We start from the raw sequence: 18,146 nt of genomic DNA, 5'->3' as shown, positions 1-18,146 counted from the left end.
GAAAATATCAATAAAAGAAAAGTCAAAGTTGGTCAAATTTTAATTCATCTTCCAAACCTGACCTTAAACCATCTGTGTTTAACACTTGTCGCATTAACTAACTGTGTTATCACAATATGTAACCAAAAAATAAAACTCATTTGGAAAAACAAAACTAATCCTTTTTTAAAACATAGTGGCATTTCTAAAGCTACTAAAATACTGTTTTAAAATAGGGGATAAGCACAGCCGTTGGGTTAAATTAATTCAGAAAACTTTTATATTTGACCCAACAATGGTTTAAAACAACCTAGTATAGGTTAAATATATAAACCATCAGATTCACTTTTGGCCCAACAATGGGTTAAAAATAACACAGCCTTTTTAGAGTGTACACTGTAAAAAATAAATTGTTGGCTCAATTAATTATTTTTTTGTAACTAGTTCCACAGAAATTTTACGTTCACTCATTTCTATCTCTGAAGTGTTACCTGGATTGTTGTTTTTTAGTTGGCCCAAACTTGACTCAAATATAAAAAAGTATGTTTGCTCAACTAGCTTTATAGTTCATTCAACTAAAATGTTTTAATCAGTTGAATCTTTAAAAACTTACAGCAAAGACTCTGTCAATTAAAAATTAAGTATTTATTCTATGTTTTATGTGTTAGTTCAATTATTATTTATTATTTGGGATTTTTTAATAAAAAAATTTAATTATTTATCAAATAATTTATGCTGGTGGTGTTAACAAAATAATTAACTTCAGTCACATAAAAACAAAAGCTTTTAATTCACTTATTCACTTATCATACAGACGGAACATACAGAATTAGGTCTTCTCTAAATAGAGGGCATAAAACAGTCCAAAAAGCACTCCAAAGTCAGTCAGAATATCTGCAGGGCCATTTAGGAGAACTTCTTCAGCCCGTGAGGAGACAGTCTCGCCTTGTATCCCTGTAGTCTGCCTCTCCACATCATCACCGCTCTGGTTTGATAAACAGAGGAATATAAATACACACATACATACATACATACATACATAAATACATGTTTAATAAGCTTTACGGTGAAATACTTTATAACGTTAGGCCAAATTTCCCTCAGACATCACACATAATTAAACACTATTGGGCAGTTTTCTCGGAACAGGGCTTATCACTAGGTATGTTGCTAACTCCGCTGTCGCGACTGACTTTTTGGTTCCGCTCAACGAAACTCAAGATTTCCTCAGGCATTATTACACTTGGTATTTCATTTGTGGAAAGTAATGCTTCTGTTGGTTTGTTGATGGCAAAATTTCTGAGTTTTTTTTTTTTTGTTAACATCACCGGAAGAAGCATAGGTACCTTTTAGTTTTCAGTCACCAACTTTCATGTTTAACTACTGGCCGTGCTTGCTCACCAAAGTCTGTTGTTTGTAAAATCGTCTTTGTTTTTGCTGAAGTTGAGTAAAGACATTCTTGAAATTGTAATAGACATTTAGTTTAATTGCTAAACTATAAGTGAACGAAATTTTAATAAATTTCAACGACGACCACGGGAGTTTTACCACCCCCAAAATCTGCTTGAATGGACAAAGAATGTGAAGCAGCCGTATAGCCATGTAATAGATAAAGAGTGTTATTTGGTGTAATTAGTGGTTTGTTTTTTATATATCTGACTTTTCAGAAGTAGAATATGTAGAGGAAATGGCAAACAACTTATCTTGAAAGATTCAGGTCAATATCTCTAAATTTTAAAAAGTTATAGCAAAAAGCTTATATAGTTTTCATGATTCGGTCACACATTTTCTTGAATTTTAATGGAAAACATGATGGGACAAAATAAAGCGATGATTTTCGAGTTTCAAATCAGGGGCGGAGTGGGACCCAAAAATCTACCGGGAATTTTTTATAGACCACCAGCCCTCTGTGGTCAAAAAAAAAGAAAAGAAAATGGTTCCCTGTAAATAAGCAAATGCTGAAATCTCAAATTAAAATAAAATGACTGCACAACAACATGAAATACCAAGTGTAATAATTATTATTTAAAAGATCTTAAAGTCAACAAAAGTTCCCTAGTTTTAGGTAAGCTAAAGCTTAATTTGGTTGCAAAGCAGTTGCTTATAAAATTATTAAGCCTGTTTGGAGAGAGATGTTTAATGTGACAAAATGTTAGTCATCGTGTGATAACGAAAATATAACAAGGCTTAGACTAACTTGCAAGTTCTGAGTAGGTGTTGTCAGTGAACAGGCTGTTATTAAACTGTTGGCTAAGTTACATACACTCATGAAAACTGATGCTGATTATCTGGGAAACATTCTCTAACAGCAGTTAAGTTGTCATTGTTTGTGTCAAAGTTGTGCATTTGTTGTAACATTAAAACAGGAGATCAGACTTACTCTGTGCTGCTTAAAGTGATGCTCGGAGCTCCATTCCCCTGTGAGTGTGCGAGGCTATTGGTTGTTGCGTTAAATCTTACCCAGATACAACAGTGCTATTTTCCGATTGGCTGTTGAGTGGCCTCTTTCTTTCTTTTTTTGATTGGCTGATAAGCGGCACGTTCCACTAGAACTCCAGGGGAGACGGGTTTGATAGAGAGAACGGTACGGCCAGATACAGTACATTTTGAGCGCTACAGGATATTAAATATATGATAAATAGTTTTTAGTGTGGCGGGAGTGCATGACTAAAGACTGAAAGCACGGCTATTATCAGACAGGCTCTTGCGGCCTCAAAACACTACTGACCCACCGGGAAAAGTCCCGACTCTCCCGATTGCCACTCCGCCACTGTTTCAAATGGTCAGTATTTTGTTATTCTTGAACCCATAAACATGATCTTGGTCTCATTTAAAAGCTTTTTTTTAGCAACATACCTATTATCCCTGACTAAAATACTGACATCTCTTAACATATGAGTGCTATTGTTTTGCACGCCAGTATTGTGTTTTATAAGGTTTGTTTGTAAAAATGTAAAAAAATTATAATTAAGACGAGTCCTAAACCCTGTCCGGTAAACCAACCCTATATCCAGCCTTAACTATCTTAACTAAAAGAGCTCCACTTTACTTCGGACACATAACATAACACACCTTTAAATATATCTTTACAAAAATATCATTACAAAAACGTCGAGTATTTGCATCTTTGTCGATTAATATGTTCTAAAATGAACATTTAATTACAACCACTTACCTAAGGTGAACTTGAGGAAAAGGCTGATGACTTGTGTCATGTGAATCAGTAAGTGATTCCGGCTGTTACATGGATCTCAGATGAAATGACCTGTGATCCAGATCCTTCCGAGTTAAGACATTTTAAATTCAAAACACATGCACGCACGCACATACATACATACACACGCGAGCGCACGGGTACACACACGGGTATATTTAGAAAGATTGTTATGATATTGGGACTATTTCTCCACTCGCTCCTTCAACTCTGAGGTTTAAATTCGCAGGCAGGAAGCAGTCCGGTTATTACAAATGTTAAAGATCATTCAACAGCTATATCAATTAAGTGCAATCCTAAAATATGATTTAAAACATAACCCTTTAATTATTAAGTATAACTATTAAATAGACGCTATCTTTATTAACCGACCGCATATTTAAACTTTAAGCACATACATTCACGCCTGAACTCTTACAATTACATTTTGTGACCAAATAACAGTAATATTATGAGCATTTTTTTGTCAGGAAACATATCTGTCATAAGTCCACATGTTTACCAGATTTGTCTTAATTAGTTCAGTCAACACTAGCCATTCTGAATGTTGACTAAATTTGAAAATAACCATTCATTTAATGTTTTAAACACAGATTTATGTAGACTTAAAATAATATGTCTTCTCAACTAAGCCCAAACAAGAAAATTGGTTTAACTTATACATTTTTGCCAGTCCAACATTTCATTAATTGGATTTTTTACAATGTATAACAACATGTTTTAATACGTTTGGATACAAAATCTGTTAGGAACTCATAAAACACAGTTATTTAACTCATTTTACTGTTGCTTTTTATTACAAGAGGAACACGTGAGAACAAGAAGTTCATGAAAATAAAACCAAGAGGCATCACATTCTCAAGTATGAGACACTTTTATATTGTTTTTATGTAAAACCTGCTTATATAAAATACTGATTTAAAATGCTTATAACATCAACCAATGTGTTGTTAGTCAATGTGTGTTTCTAAAAATCTATTCCTACTGTAGGTCTGCCAACTATATCAGAAGTCAATAACATCTTCATCAGATCATCAACTTGTTCTACATTTTAAAACGTCACCTGCAATGGAAACTGAGGAAAATCTGACCACAACTCTTTATGAAAACACTAGGATTTCAAACAATTACACATATTTCACATCTCTTGACTCTGAAGAGAAAGCATTTATGGTCTACACATGTATCATCTTCAGCCTTGAATCTCCTCTCCTCTGTTTGGCCATTTACACAGTTTTCTTTCTCACCAAATCTGGTCAAGGTACTCCGGTATTTGTCATAAACTTACTCATTTCAGACCTCATACAGACTGTTAGCATTATCCTTATTTATTTGGTGGATATAGATTTTGCTTGGACTTCTTTAGATGTGTCTTTTTTTGCTTCTCTGTATTTCATGACATGTATTGCTGTAGAAAGATATCTTCTGATTGCTCATCCGATTTGTTACAGACATCATCACCCAGTAAAATGTCTCGTCTGTACTTCTCTGACTGGCTGGTTGCTATCGTGCATTTTATTTTTTATTTTTCATTGGTGGTGGTTTCTTCTGCAATTTATCATACCTCTCTTTTTCTACCTGGTGATAGTTTTCTGTTTCGTAGGTGCATGCAGGGCTCTCTCTCAGTCACAGTCGATCACTTCTCTAAAGAGACGATTGGGTATAGCGACTCTGCTATTTGTACTGCTGAGTTACACATTTACAATCCTTCCCTTGGTTATTATAACTTTTTTAGGTTTTTATTTTAATTCTGTGATCCATCACCATACAATGAAGATTGCAATGGCTTTTTATATGTTCAACCCGATTGTGGATTGTTTGTTGTATGTGTTCATGAGGACTGATGCCGGGGATGCTTTCAGGACGCCTCACTGCTGTTCCAGACGGAGAGAAATTCAGAGTGAAACTCAGCTCACAAACTTAACCGGTGTACGCAGTCATCATGTGTGATTACGGTGATATTATTATTGTTAACAAATAGTTCAGTGCATATTTCACCTGATAGTATGCACATGACAGCAGTCACATATGTTTGTGAGCATGGTCCTAAAATTGTGTAATGCATTTGTACTGTAATGCTGTGATCGTATCTGTTGTGATATTATACTTTATGGACATCACTTAGTTGTAAGCGGTTTTATAAATATGTCAGTGTGTTATGATATTTGCATGTGTAAATTATCTTAAAGTGAAGAAAATTTGGAAATTTGGGAATAATGTTAACAAATAAGATGTCCCATTTGTAATCCAGTAACAGTTTAATACATTTAATTTAAAAAGTTTAATTGTTAAAGTGCACCTATTTCATTTCTAAAAAACAACGTTATTTTGTGTATTTGGTATAATACGATGTGTTTGCATGGTTTATAGTTAAAAAAAAACACATTATTTTTCACATTTTTGTAGCTCCAGATATACTGCTTTCCTCAGTCACCAATCCCAGGAAGTAAACTGTTGCCTACAATCCGTGTGTTTGTTGTAGTCCAAGAAAAGAGATTTATGTTGGAAACAATAACTTATCATTTACTTTGGGATTTGTACCTTTTGCATATCATTAACATGTACTAATACACACTTACACATCAAAGGAAATGTAAAATCATGAATCGTACCATTGGTGCTTTTTAAATAATGTATTAATTATTATTCCATTAATATTTGTCTTTTATGTGTATATTCTTTTTCTACATGTCTACAATAATAACGTCTCGGTTACATATGTAACCCTCGTTCCCTGAAGGAAGGGAACGGAGACGTCACGTCGTGACCGACGAATTGGGAACCGCTTCGCGGGTGACCTATCTGCTTCGAGAAACCTTTAAAACGCCAATGAACTTGGCATGCAGATAATTGCATCTGCCGGCGCCGCCCCGCCGCATAGGTATTTAATGAGCGGCAGGTGCAGTTATCAAATCAGCTATTTTTTGCTGAGAAAGCTGGACAGAAGGAAAGGGTCCGGCCGATATCAGCAGTGGAACAGCAAACTGTGGCGACGGGACGTGACGTCTCCGTTCCCTTCCTTCAGGGAACGAGGGTTACATATGTAACCGAGACGTTCCCTTTCAGTCGGTCACTACGACGTCACGTCGTGACCGACGAATTGGGAATCCCTACCAAAGCGCCACTGAAGCTGACCCTTCCAGTGCCTGCGTAAACCCTCCGACTCTCCTCTTTAAGGGAACGGAAATGGGGTTGAAGCAGAGGCCGGTCACTACTTGTTCCTTAACCCACGATAGTGACTAGGCGAACTGGGAAGCGAACTCGTCAGGCGGGACTAAGATCGCTGCGGAAGAAAAACCCTCTAGGGGTCTACCACTAAGGTGATAGAAAAAAAAAAGACACGAAGTCTCTAAAAAATACACTCTCTTAGCAACACTAGAGGCGCGGAACGAACTCCGCTAAGGGAAACGTGGTAAATCATAAACTTTCCACGGAAATACTCACAAAGAAACCACTAGGGAGCGCAATGTGGGCGCTAGCCTCACCCAGATAGTCAAGAATACATCCAGTGAGAGGCTGGCAGCCGATGCTCCGCAACATCGGCCACCAAGCGGTGGAAAAAGACAAAAAACATTTTTTGTAACGTTTTTGCCTTAATGGCCTTCCATAATGGTGCGGTTTCTGCGCAGCCAAAAAGAAAGGCTCCAAGCCGACACAGAAGCCGTTCCTCGATGTTCTCACTGATCTGACGAGAGAACTCGAGAGGATACCGGCTCAACACGAACACTGTAGAATCTAGTGAACGTATTAGGTGTCGCCCAGCCAGCAGCTCTACAAATATCTGAAAGCAAGGAACCACGAGCCAAAGCCCAAGATGAAGCCACGCTTCTGGTTGAATGGGCTCTCAAACCAAAAGGGCAGGGAATGCCCTGTTTCTCATAAGCCAGGGCGATTGTGTCTACAATCCAGTGAGACATCCTCTGTTTAGTGACAGCTCTCCCTTTCTGCTGAGCACCGTAACAGATAAAGAGCTGCTCTGAGGTCCGAAAGCTTTGAGTGCGATTCACATACACACGTAGTGCACGTACAGGACATAACAAAGCCATAGCTGGGTCTGCCTCTTCCAAAGGCAGTGCTTGTAAGTTCACCAGTTGATCCCTAAAGGGAGTGGTGGGAACTTTAGGCACGTAGCCCGGCCGGGGTCTCAGTGTAACGCTGGATTCAGCCGGCCCGAACTGAAGGCACGAATCATTGACCGAAAATGCATGAAGATCCCCTATCCTTTTAATAGAAGCCAGTGCGAGGAGCATCAAAGTTTTCATAGTGAGAAACTTGACACTCACCGTCTGCAGAGGCTCGAACGGGCAGTCCCTGAGAGCATTCAGCACCATGGACAGGTCCCAAGGAGGAATAGAGGGAGGACGCGAAGGATTCAGCCTCCGTGCACCTCTTAAAAACCTAATGACCAGATCGTGCTGACCCACAGATCTACCGTCTATGGGTGTGTGATGCGCGGATATTGCCGCGATATCTACTTTAATAGTAGATGGTGACAGCCTCTTCTCCAAGCGGTGCTGGAGATATGAAAGCACAATACTGATCGAGCATTCTCGGGGGTCCTCTCGTTGAGAAGTACACCAAACAACAAACAGGTTGCATTTCAGCGTATACGCCTGTCTCGTAGACGGCGCTCGCGCTGCAGCGATGGTGTTAGATACCGCCTGGGGTAAATCACCTACAACCTCCGCGCCCCGTCCAGAGACCACACATGGAGGTTCCACAGATCGGGACGGGGGTGCCATAATGTGCCCCCTTCTTGAAACAGAAGGTCCCTCCTAAGGGGAATCCTCCAGGGAGGGGCTGTCGCGAGGAGAGTGAGCTCTGGAAACCAACTCCTGGTGGCCCAATATGGAGCAACTAAAAGAATTTCCTCCTCGTCCTCCCTGACTTTGCACAATGTCTGTGCAATGAGGCGCACTGGGGGAAATGCGTATTTGCGAAGACCTCTCGGCCAGCTGTGCGCCAATGCATCCACGCCGAGTGATCCCTCGTTCAGTGAATAAAATAGGCGACAGTGGGTTGTTTCTGAAGATGCAAACAGATCTATCTGCGTTCTACCGAAAACGTCTCCAAATCAGCTGGACCGATTGAGGGTGGAGTCGCCATTCGCCGGGGCGCGCTGCTCGGGAAAGGAACCGGCTGAATTGTGTCTTTCGCCGCATCGGCGGGTTTCACTATAGTGAAACGAATGCCAGTAAATCTGGGAGGTCGCCGGGCGAATTGTATCGCATAGCCAAGACGGATCGTGCGTAAAAGCCACCGCGACGGACTGGGAAGTTGCTGCCAAGCTTCCAGATACCGGGCGAGGGGAATTAACGGCACAATCGAAGTACCCGCGGCGAGCGGAACGGCGGTGCTCGATGACGCGCTCTCTTGGGCTGCGTTGACATGTGTATTGTGAGAATGAGCACTCACCTGACTCCGCTGATGGATGGCAGCGCGGGGAAGACTCTGATGAAGATATCTCGGTGCGCTTAACACATCCGCTGGCGAGAGAGGAGGGGGGGAGGACGTAGGGTTATGAGCCCATCCGTCACACCCGACTGCCTCTGGTGATCTGGAGAAGTAAGAGGAATTCGCTCTTGAGGTTAGTGGGTGCCGATTGAAGTCGGCGGAACACAAAACGAAACCAAGGATTCCCCACCCGGTCCTCCTCCGGGGTGGGGGGGAGAATGATGCTTTCACCATCTCCTGAAGAGCGATCCTCCCCATCTTCAGATCGCCCGACTCAGAGCCGCTAAGTTTCATTTTCCACCTCTGTAGCGGGCTGAGTGGGCGGGAGAACTGCTTACGACAGGTTCCTCAGAGCTGCCGGGATGAAGGAACAAAAAAAGCCGTAGCAGGACGCCCTCGGCGAAAAGCAGACCAATATACTGACGTAACGGAGGGGGCAGCTAGGCTCCGACGTGGCATGATGCCTCAGTCTGCTCTAAAGCGGCCGATCATCGTTGGACACTCTCAGCCGCGTCGCCGAAATGGCTGGTCTAAAATGGAACATTAGGACGATTATTAACGACCTAATGCCCGCAAGACACAACCAGAGATGGCGTTCCTGGACCACCGGGGGTGGGCATAGCATGTCCGGCGGCCTGTGGGGTGAACCCAGTCGCTCGTAGCGCCAGGTCAGAGCCACACAGGATTCTTTAGTTACCGGACCGTGACCTCACCTGTGCAGATCCTTCAGTGCCTTAGCCTGGCGGACCTGCATCACGCCCTGGCGCGCACGGCAAAGGCCGCCTCTCACAAGCCCGTGGGCCTGTGAGGGGAGGGAGGCTGGTTTCTTGGAGCAGCATAACCCTTAGCGGCCCCGCCGTCAGGAGAGGTGAGAGGTGATGGCTGAACGATCGGTTCCGGGAGGAAAACGAGTTTTCCACGACCGTGTCAACCAACATGCACCCCGGGAAGAAATTGGCACAGAAGGTTGGGGCTGTTCTTGCAGTCCTGAAGTGCCAATCATCTAGGCGGGACGGTGCGGTGGGGGAGGAGCTCTCCGCTCCACACAGACCGTCTCCGCGCTCCCGAGTGTACATGGCCGCCAATCGGGGTCGAGCACGGGAGCCCCTACCCAACCCGAAGGCGGGAGTGGGTCCGAGTCGGCGACCGAATAGACGACCCCCTCTCCGATGCTGTGACAGACATAGAATCCTCGTGAGGACTGAAAGAGGACGAGAGCGCGTAGAACACGCGCCACCCGTCTCTTACGGCACCTCTGGCTGTGGATGGGGGTGCTGAGAGTCAATGGACGAACCAGCTAACCGCTTATACGGAGATAAGATTTCCAGAGTTTTGCCACCGCACCTTTAACGGGGCTCCGCAACGGAAAAACGGGGGTGACGTTCCCGGAGGTACAAAACCCGTCTCCGCCATCCAAGAGGTTCATACTCTCTTAGGAGTATGCACCCTCCACGATCGCAGCCTCAGCATGCACTCTTGCGCACGAGAGAAAACGATCGTGGCCACCCGGGGACCCATACATTTGCCGCATCCAGAAACACGGACGGAAAGACATCTTTAAAAAGACGCTCCCGTCTCAGTGCAAGTGAAATGCTGTCTTTAAAAAGACGCAGAACACCGCAATACTCTTTTAGAGGAAATACTCTTTTAATGTGCTGATGTTGATGAAGCACACAGGGGAACGGCTACGCACACACTCAACTAAGAGTGAGAAAAAAGTCAAAAAAATTAAAAAGAGAGGTGGAACACCCGCGAGCCTCCGCTGAAATGCCTTTGCCCAACCAAATCGAACACGCAGAGTTCTCCAAAGAGCATAGAGTAACTACTCGTGAGCAGTCAGTCTGCCAGCTTTCGAAGCTAAAAAGCTGATTTGATAACTGCACCTGCCGCTCATTAAATACCTATGCGGCGGGGCGGCGCTGGCAGATGCAATTATCTGCATGCCAAGTTCATTGGCGTTTTAAAGGTTTCTCGAAGCAGATAGGTCACCCGCGAAGCGGTTCCCAATTCGTCGGTCACGACGTGACGTCGTAGTGACCGACTGAAAGGGAACTGTTATTATCATCATCACGCATCCTTATGTCCCTGAAGACAGGGTAAAATAGTTATCATCTCTGGTTATTTAAATTAGAAATGTAATCTTCCTATTGACGGCTTTTATTGATGTTTGTCAAAATAATAAATAAATCAGATAATTCACTCAGTGCCTCCCTGTAGTGTGATGTCATTTCTAATCACTCATTCAATGACGCTTTGACTCGGAGAGGAACAGGAATGCCGGCCCACTTCAAGCACTGCACTTACTGTAACTTACTGTAAGGTTTTGTTCTGTGTTTTCTGGTGTTCTGTGTGTTTTTTGTTATAAGGACTTTTATTTTGACACTCTGTTCTGTTCTGACTTTTATTTTGATACTCATCATGCCATGTCACGCTTCACACTTCCTGTCTGTTTTTGTATTTAAGCACTTCCTGTAAACCTGTTCCCTGCTGATTACAGTTTTTTACGATTGCTTTGACAGATTTTTCTATAGAGACAGAGCGCCGATATGCAAATTTGAAAACCACGCCCACCGGGGGGGAAACCAATCCGACCGTCTCCATTGACTTTGTATTGCGATAGGCCGCCTCCTTGTCATTTCTGGCTTATAACAAAAACAGAATGGTGCCCAAAAGGCTGCTGTGTGACAAGATGTACAGCTAACAAGCTAAAAAACACAGAAATAAGTTTTTTATAAGCTGTCGAGCCGTAAAACTGAGCCTTTTAAGGAGAAAAAATTGGATCGCCGACTACGTTTCCCCCTAGTGGACGCAGTTCTACTAATAGGAGTACTATGAAAAGTTGCCTTTTTTCACTATTGTGTTTTTAAACGCTCGTTTTTTGGGGTCGACAGCTTATAAAAACTTATTTACAGATTAAACTTAAAAACAGAATAATACTTAAAAGCTGCTGTGTGACAAGGTGTACATCTAACACGCCAAAAAAACTATAAATAAGTTTTTATAAGCTGTGGACCTCAAAAAACGAGCGTTTAAAGACACAAAACTGGAAACAGGCAACTTTTCATAGTACTTCTATTAGTAAAACTGCGTCCACTAGGGGGAAACGTAGTCGGCAATCCACTTTATTCTCCTTAAAGACTGGGTTTTACGGCTCGACAGCTTATAAAAACTTATTTCTGGGTTCTTTGGCTTGTTAGCTCTACATATTGTCACACAGCAGTATTTAGGCCATACCCTTCAAGTATCCCGTTTTAAGTCCCGTATTTTACCCTTCTTTCCCGCCGTCCTCCAGTATTAGTATTTTCCCGTAAATCTACCGTATTTTAACCTGCGTTATTACAAAAATAATAATGCCCGGGCGGAGTAATTAAAAAAAACATTCCCAATCCCAGATCGCTAAAGATCCACTGATTCCGCTAATCCACTTCGTGTTTTCCCACAAGCTCCGCAGCATCTCTGTGTGCACTCTCTGCCTGGTAAGCGAAGACGACAGTTTCTGTCTGAAGTTTGTTGCATTAACAGGTAGATTTATTACATTGTATCAGTTGTTAAACCGCAGAATTACTAATTTGGAAGTTTGTTTATGTATTTCTTCGGTTAATGATTTGCTGTCGGTGTTCTAAAAGTGCTAACAAGTTAGCATGCAAACAGCAACAAAATATACACATTATTATCGTTACAATGCTTGTCTAATGAATTAAATGTTCCCGGTCAGATCTGAGTTAACATAAACCCTAAATTTGCTGTTGTTGGCACACTTTGTAGACAAAAAAATACAAAAAACACCAATGCCTTCACAAAATAAAGACAGAGAACTGAAAGGAAGGCTGGTAAAGGCAGTTCAACATTGCAAACATTGATTCAAAGCTCCATCAAGCCAGCAGGTAAATCATATTGAATATCTATTGTCACACTTTAATTCTTGTTATTATATTTTCCCATTATAATCACTTGTAACCACTTGTCTAAGTTAATGGTAGTAATATAGTAACACATATAATACTTTATATTATACTATATTAAAACCATACTAGTAGTACCATCCCCCTTAGTGCCCCCTTAGTGTTTTGGTTTGGGCCACTGCTCCATCTAGCATTTTCATTTTCTAAATGACTGTTCTCATTACAAAGAAAAGTGAATGGTTTATAAATAATTTTGGCATTAAGGTATAATGCAAAAGAAGTTAAATTAAGGCTTTTCAATCTAAGGCCATTGGGTTTTGTACAGATGCAAATTTGTGTGTATAGTATGTACAGTATGAGTGTGACTTATGAAATGTAGTTTTCACAGAGCTGTGTGTTTCACTAGTTTTCTTGCTAATGAATTAGTTTGTTTAGCTAATTTTAACACAATTATCAGCACTAAGGTTTAAAAAATATTATCCGGCCCTCACCAGTCTTAAAATGTAAGGAATACTGGAGCTTGTTTGGGTTGGTGGTGGGACTGTTCGCGGTGGGCGCCGGAAAATTTCCCTTATTTTCAAATCCAAAACTTGACAGGTATGATTTAGGCATTATTTTGTTTTTTGTTATAAGCCAGAAATGACAAGGAGGCGGCCTCACGCAATACAAAGTCAATGGAGACGGTTGGATTGTTTTCCCCCCGGTGGGCGTGGTTTTCAGGGTATGACGCGCGGCACTCTGTCTCTATACTTTTAACAAGTTTCCAAAACTCTTAACACAGTTAGCACTACATCCACCTGTGTAAGCTATACTATTTACACATTTATTGTTGCTTTAACACAAAATGCATACAATTAACACAAATTAAAAATGCTTTAACTTCTTTTACAGACAAGCTCAAATTAGACCAAAACAATAGATTTTTAATGTCAAATTTACAAATGCTTTCACACAGTATGTCAAAACAGATAACATCATGTGCTAAACCAGACTTATAGTCAAAGTAAACAGCTGTTTATATGATGAATTGAAACATAAATATATTCCCTGTATTTTATTCCATTGGGATTGAAAAACAATTTATTGTACCAATGCAAATATATAAATCACAGCTGATTCCCACCTAGGAAACACACTCAAGTTCTTTCAATTGCATGACTATATAGGATACAATAGTGTAAAGGACGGCCTCTTTAGGTCCATCTTGTGTGGAAAAGGAACAATATGAGCAACACACAAAAAAAGATATATGTCTGCACAAAAACTGACCACCAGGACAGTTTTCCTCAAGTCCCACCTGGATGCAATAGATGGTGCATTCCCAGACATTACACCTGAACACTGTCAGGGATGGATAAGACATGGCAAAAGATTCTTAGTAGATATCAGGTGTGATGTGAATGAGAACATATGGCCAAATATAAACGCAATAGATTGGATTATGAGATTTTCCTTTTACTTTATTTTACAGTGGCTTTTTCTGTTTGTAATTTTTTTTACTTTTTACTGTAAAAGGAAGTAATATTGAATATGTTTGTTATCTTGCAGTAATGTCCTGTTGTAAATACTGTAAAGTCTTTACTGCAACCATTCTACTTTTTATCATAAACTGTACTCTAAGATGAATGATTAATTTTTGTCTTGAATTGCTGCAGCAAAACAAACATTTTAGGCTTTTCACACCTGAAATTGTTAACCCTGGGTTATTCTAAAACCAGGGTTAACGGAACCCTGGGTTATTTTTTTCATGTTTCACACTGTTCAAACTTAACCAGGGGTTAAGAGATAACCCTGGGTATTCATAATTTGATGTTTCACACTGTGGATTCCTAAACCCTGGGTCAGGAGTCTCCAACCCAGCTCCAACACACCTGTCTGTAATTATCAAGCAACCCTGAACACCTTGATTAGCTACTTCAGCTGTGTTTTATTACGGTCATAACATTCTAACCCTGCTTCGTTTCACACTGCATGCGTTTGGCACCGCAATGCGGGGTTAACACCACAAATGCGGTGCTAACCCTGCTCCGGAGCAGGGTTTCATAACCCTGGGTAAAAAGCGGTGCTAACACCGCTTTCAAATTACAGGTGTGAAACGCACATTAACCCAGGGTTAAAAGCGGGGTTTAGAATGAAGATAACCCAGGGTTAAGCGCAGTGTGAAAAACCCTTAAGTGTACTTAAAAAGTGTATTTTATTTAATTGCACTTTTTTCACCTGGGATAGCATTTGTTAACTCTTAACACCCCACCCTGGACCTCGGTAATTTTCAAACCCTGGCTACGGCAAAATCATAATTTTGCATCATTGAAAGCAGGAAGTGCTATATCTTTGTTGAGGGGTGAGACTACAAACATCCATTTTCTCGGTCAAATAGGCACCAAATTTGAAATGTATGTTACATTTTGACTACAAATATGACACACTTTCAATAAAGATTAATGTTTCTACGGGTGAAATGCTCCTATAATTCTGTGTAACTGGAACCTGTTGTACACAAACATGGACAAATACACTGCTTCATGTTCTTAGAAAACAATTTGGTTATTATATTGGTTCTTCATAACTCAAAAATAGCTGGTAGAAATCTGAAAAAAGACAAACCAAAACCCGGGTCTTAGGAGGTTAAGAATGTAAGTTATTGCCATATTCTAAAGCAAGACACTACTATTTCTGTTTGCTATTAGAAAGCTCTTCTCAGCATTGTCCAACAGGATTTATTTTCTTTCCTTTTTTGTATTCATGTTGACATTGCTCTTTGAAATAAAGGTGTTTGATTTGGAAGTTTTTGTTGCTTAATTTGAATAATATTCACAGAAACTGCTAAATTTGTTATTTCTAATACAGTAAAAAAATCATATTTCTGTGATTATTTGGAAATTACAATAATATTGTTTAGGTTGTTATTTGAACTTACAGTTTACTGTAGACAACCTAAACAATATTATTTTAGTTTCCAAATAAATCACAGAAATATGCTGCATTTACTTTTTACTGTATTAGACTGTGAAATCATTTAACAGTGTGACTACAGAAGTATACCGTATTTCTGGTTTACAGACTACTACCGTAAAGTAATTTTACGTATGAATACTGTAAATATAATGGTATACTGCTGGCGTCTCTGCTGCCAGCTCTTTACTGTTATTTTACAGGAAAAAAATTTACAGTGTATGAGTTACTTTTTCAAAGTTTACATGACTTGTTTTGTCATAAATAACTAAGCTATGTCATCTGGGGGGGGCACTGCATTCTAATGACCCCCCTTGGCAACGGGCCTGTGCATGAAACTCCTTAAGTGAGGGTTTCCCTGAGGGAGAAAAAATCCCTGAGGTAAGGGATTTATTTAAGAGCGTTGCAACAAAGATTTTAACTGTCACCCTTACCTAAGTGTTTATACTAAGGATTTTACGGTAGTCTCTGCCAAAACACAGCAGCGGAGAAGCGGTTGTTATACAAAATCTCACAGCGTAAACAAAACAACGCACGCAGCTCAACAGACGGCGGATTTGTGTACAATGAAACATCGCAAATAACAGACTGGAAAGTACCGCATGTATAAAACCTCAAAGTAATTCAAACTTGAAGCACTTTAGATTGACTGACGATCAAACCGCTATTCTCCTAATAAATGTGCATCACTTTTCTCTAGAGATTATTTCGATCGTTAGAAATACACTTAATATATTTTGTGTAATTAAACCTAAAAAATAAGGCTACTAACCAAAAGCACAACTTTTTTGTAAAATTTTATGTATTTTTTTTTTATTAAAATCTTGAGTTGTAACGTCCATACCGCCACGCCGCCAGAGGGAGCCCTCGCCGGAGTACTGACTTGGCGCCGCCCTCTGCTTCTCTGCTTGTTTCCTGTTTGGCCTTATTTAAGATTCAAGCTATAGGGCTAGCGCGAAGTATTGCCAGTTTTACCTGTATACCGAGCGTTTTCTGAGTGCTATTCTGACTGCTATTCTGACTGCCTGTTGTTGTGACCATCTGCCTGTTTATTCTGTTTATCTGCCTTTGGATTTGCCCTTTGTTTTGTTTGCCTGGATTGGACGGCCTATCTGTGTTTTGATCTGATCTGCCTGAACTCTGACTACTCTTTTGCCTCACGTCTTGGGTTTGTTTGCCAGATTGGTTTGTTTTAATAAACACCGGAAAATGGATCCCAGTGTTTCTGAGCATTCCTTACATGAGTTTTAGAACAGTTTTTTGTCAAAATGTTTTTTGGGGGGGCCGCGAAGGTATGCACCGCATGCTGAAAAAGTTTGGGAACCACTGGTATATACAGTAGAGGTTATGTAAAATGGCATCATAAAATTCAGAATTGGGTGCAGTTAAGTAATACCAACAAATGCAAGACAATAAACAGCTATTAGTGTGTTAATATTAAATGAATGAGATCAAGTTTGTCTATTTATTTTATAATGCAGCCGCCACTCCTCATTCAAGAATCATTTATGCTTTCAGAAAAAAAACTCTTGGCAACCTAACGGACAAAACTCCATTAATACCAATTCTTTCCAGTGTCACTGTGGCGGTACCCTTTGAAAAAGTAAACTTTTCTACCTAAAGAGTTTATAATTGTACCTCAAAGGTACATAAATTGTATGCATATTAGTGAGTTAAGGTTGGTAACAAATAAATGTATATGCACTGTATCTAATTGGTATATTAGGACCTTTTTAAAGGGTATTGCCCCAGTAACAGGTAGAAACAGCGCACTACTAAATTGCACATTTATTTTTATTCATTTCTTCCCCCATCGTGGACTAAAATTCACTAGATAGGGAATAGTCAAGCAGTGAATGGTTTCAGACACCACACGTCATGTCCATCTCTGTGTTGATGCATAAGGAAGTGGCAACACATTTGTGGCATCAAACAGTTTTTAGCTCTCATCTGCAAACCACATGATGAAAGATTTTAATGGGTAGCATTTGTGCAATGCTTTATTTGTTTACAGATCAGTTCATTATAAAAGAGTTTCAACCAGAAGCTGTGCCATTACCAAGACCTGTAGGAGTGAAGGTAAGATCAATATTTTATATCTCAATACCCACTGCATGAATAATCTGACAGCACAAGAAAATCTGAGTATCATGAACATAAAGAGTATACGAGTATTATTAATGGTAACACTTCATTTCAATAGTCCACTTTAGACATTTTACTAATTATAAGTAACTTTGCAACTACTTATCAACTACCAATCTTTAGAGTATTAGTAAATGGTCTGCTTAATATCTATTAACACTTATTGTGATGATCCCTCAACAGACATTCAACTGTCTATCTTTGCAGGTGCATGTCAACTTATTCCACTAACCCTAACTTTTACACTCTACTAATACTCTAATGACAGTTAGTTGACATATAGTTGCAAATGAATGAAAGTTAGTTGACATGTAGTTGCAAAGTTATTTATAGTCATTAGAATGTCTAAAGTAGACTATCAAAATAAAGTGTAACCATAAAGGTTTATAATAAGTATTTAATCTTAATTATGCAACAGTTTTTTCTGGTTCTCGAATCTGATTGGCTAAGAGGCGTGCAATATTCTACTGATAACGGCACAGTAACCGCTTCATTTTGTA

This window comes from Misgurnus anguillicaudatus, chromosome 24 (genome assembly GCF_027580225.2).
Source record: "Misgurnus anguillicaudatus chromosome 24, ASM2758022v2, whole genome shotgun sequence".
Lineage (NCBI taxonomy): Eukaryota > Metazoa > Chordata > Actinopteri > Cypriniformes > Cobitidae > Misgurnus > Misgurnus anguillicaudatus.
The sequence above is the reverse complement of the archived record's forward strand: the minus strand, read 5'-3'. Positions refer to the sequence as shown.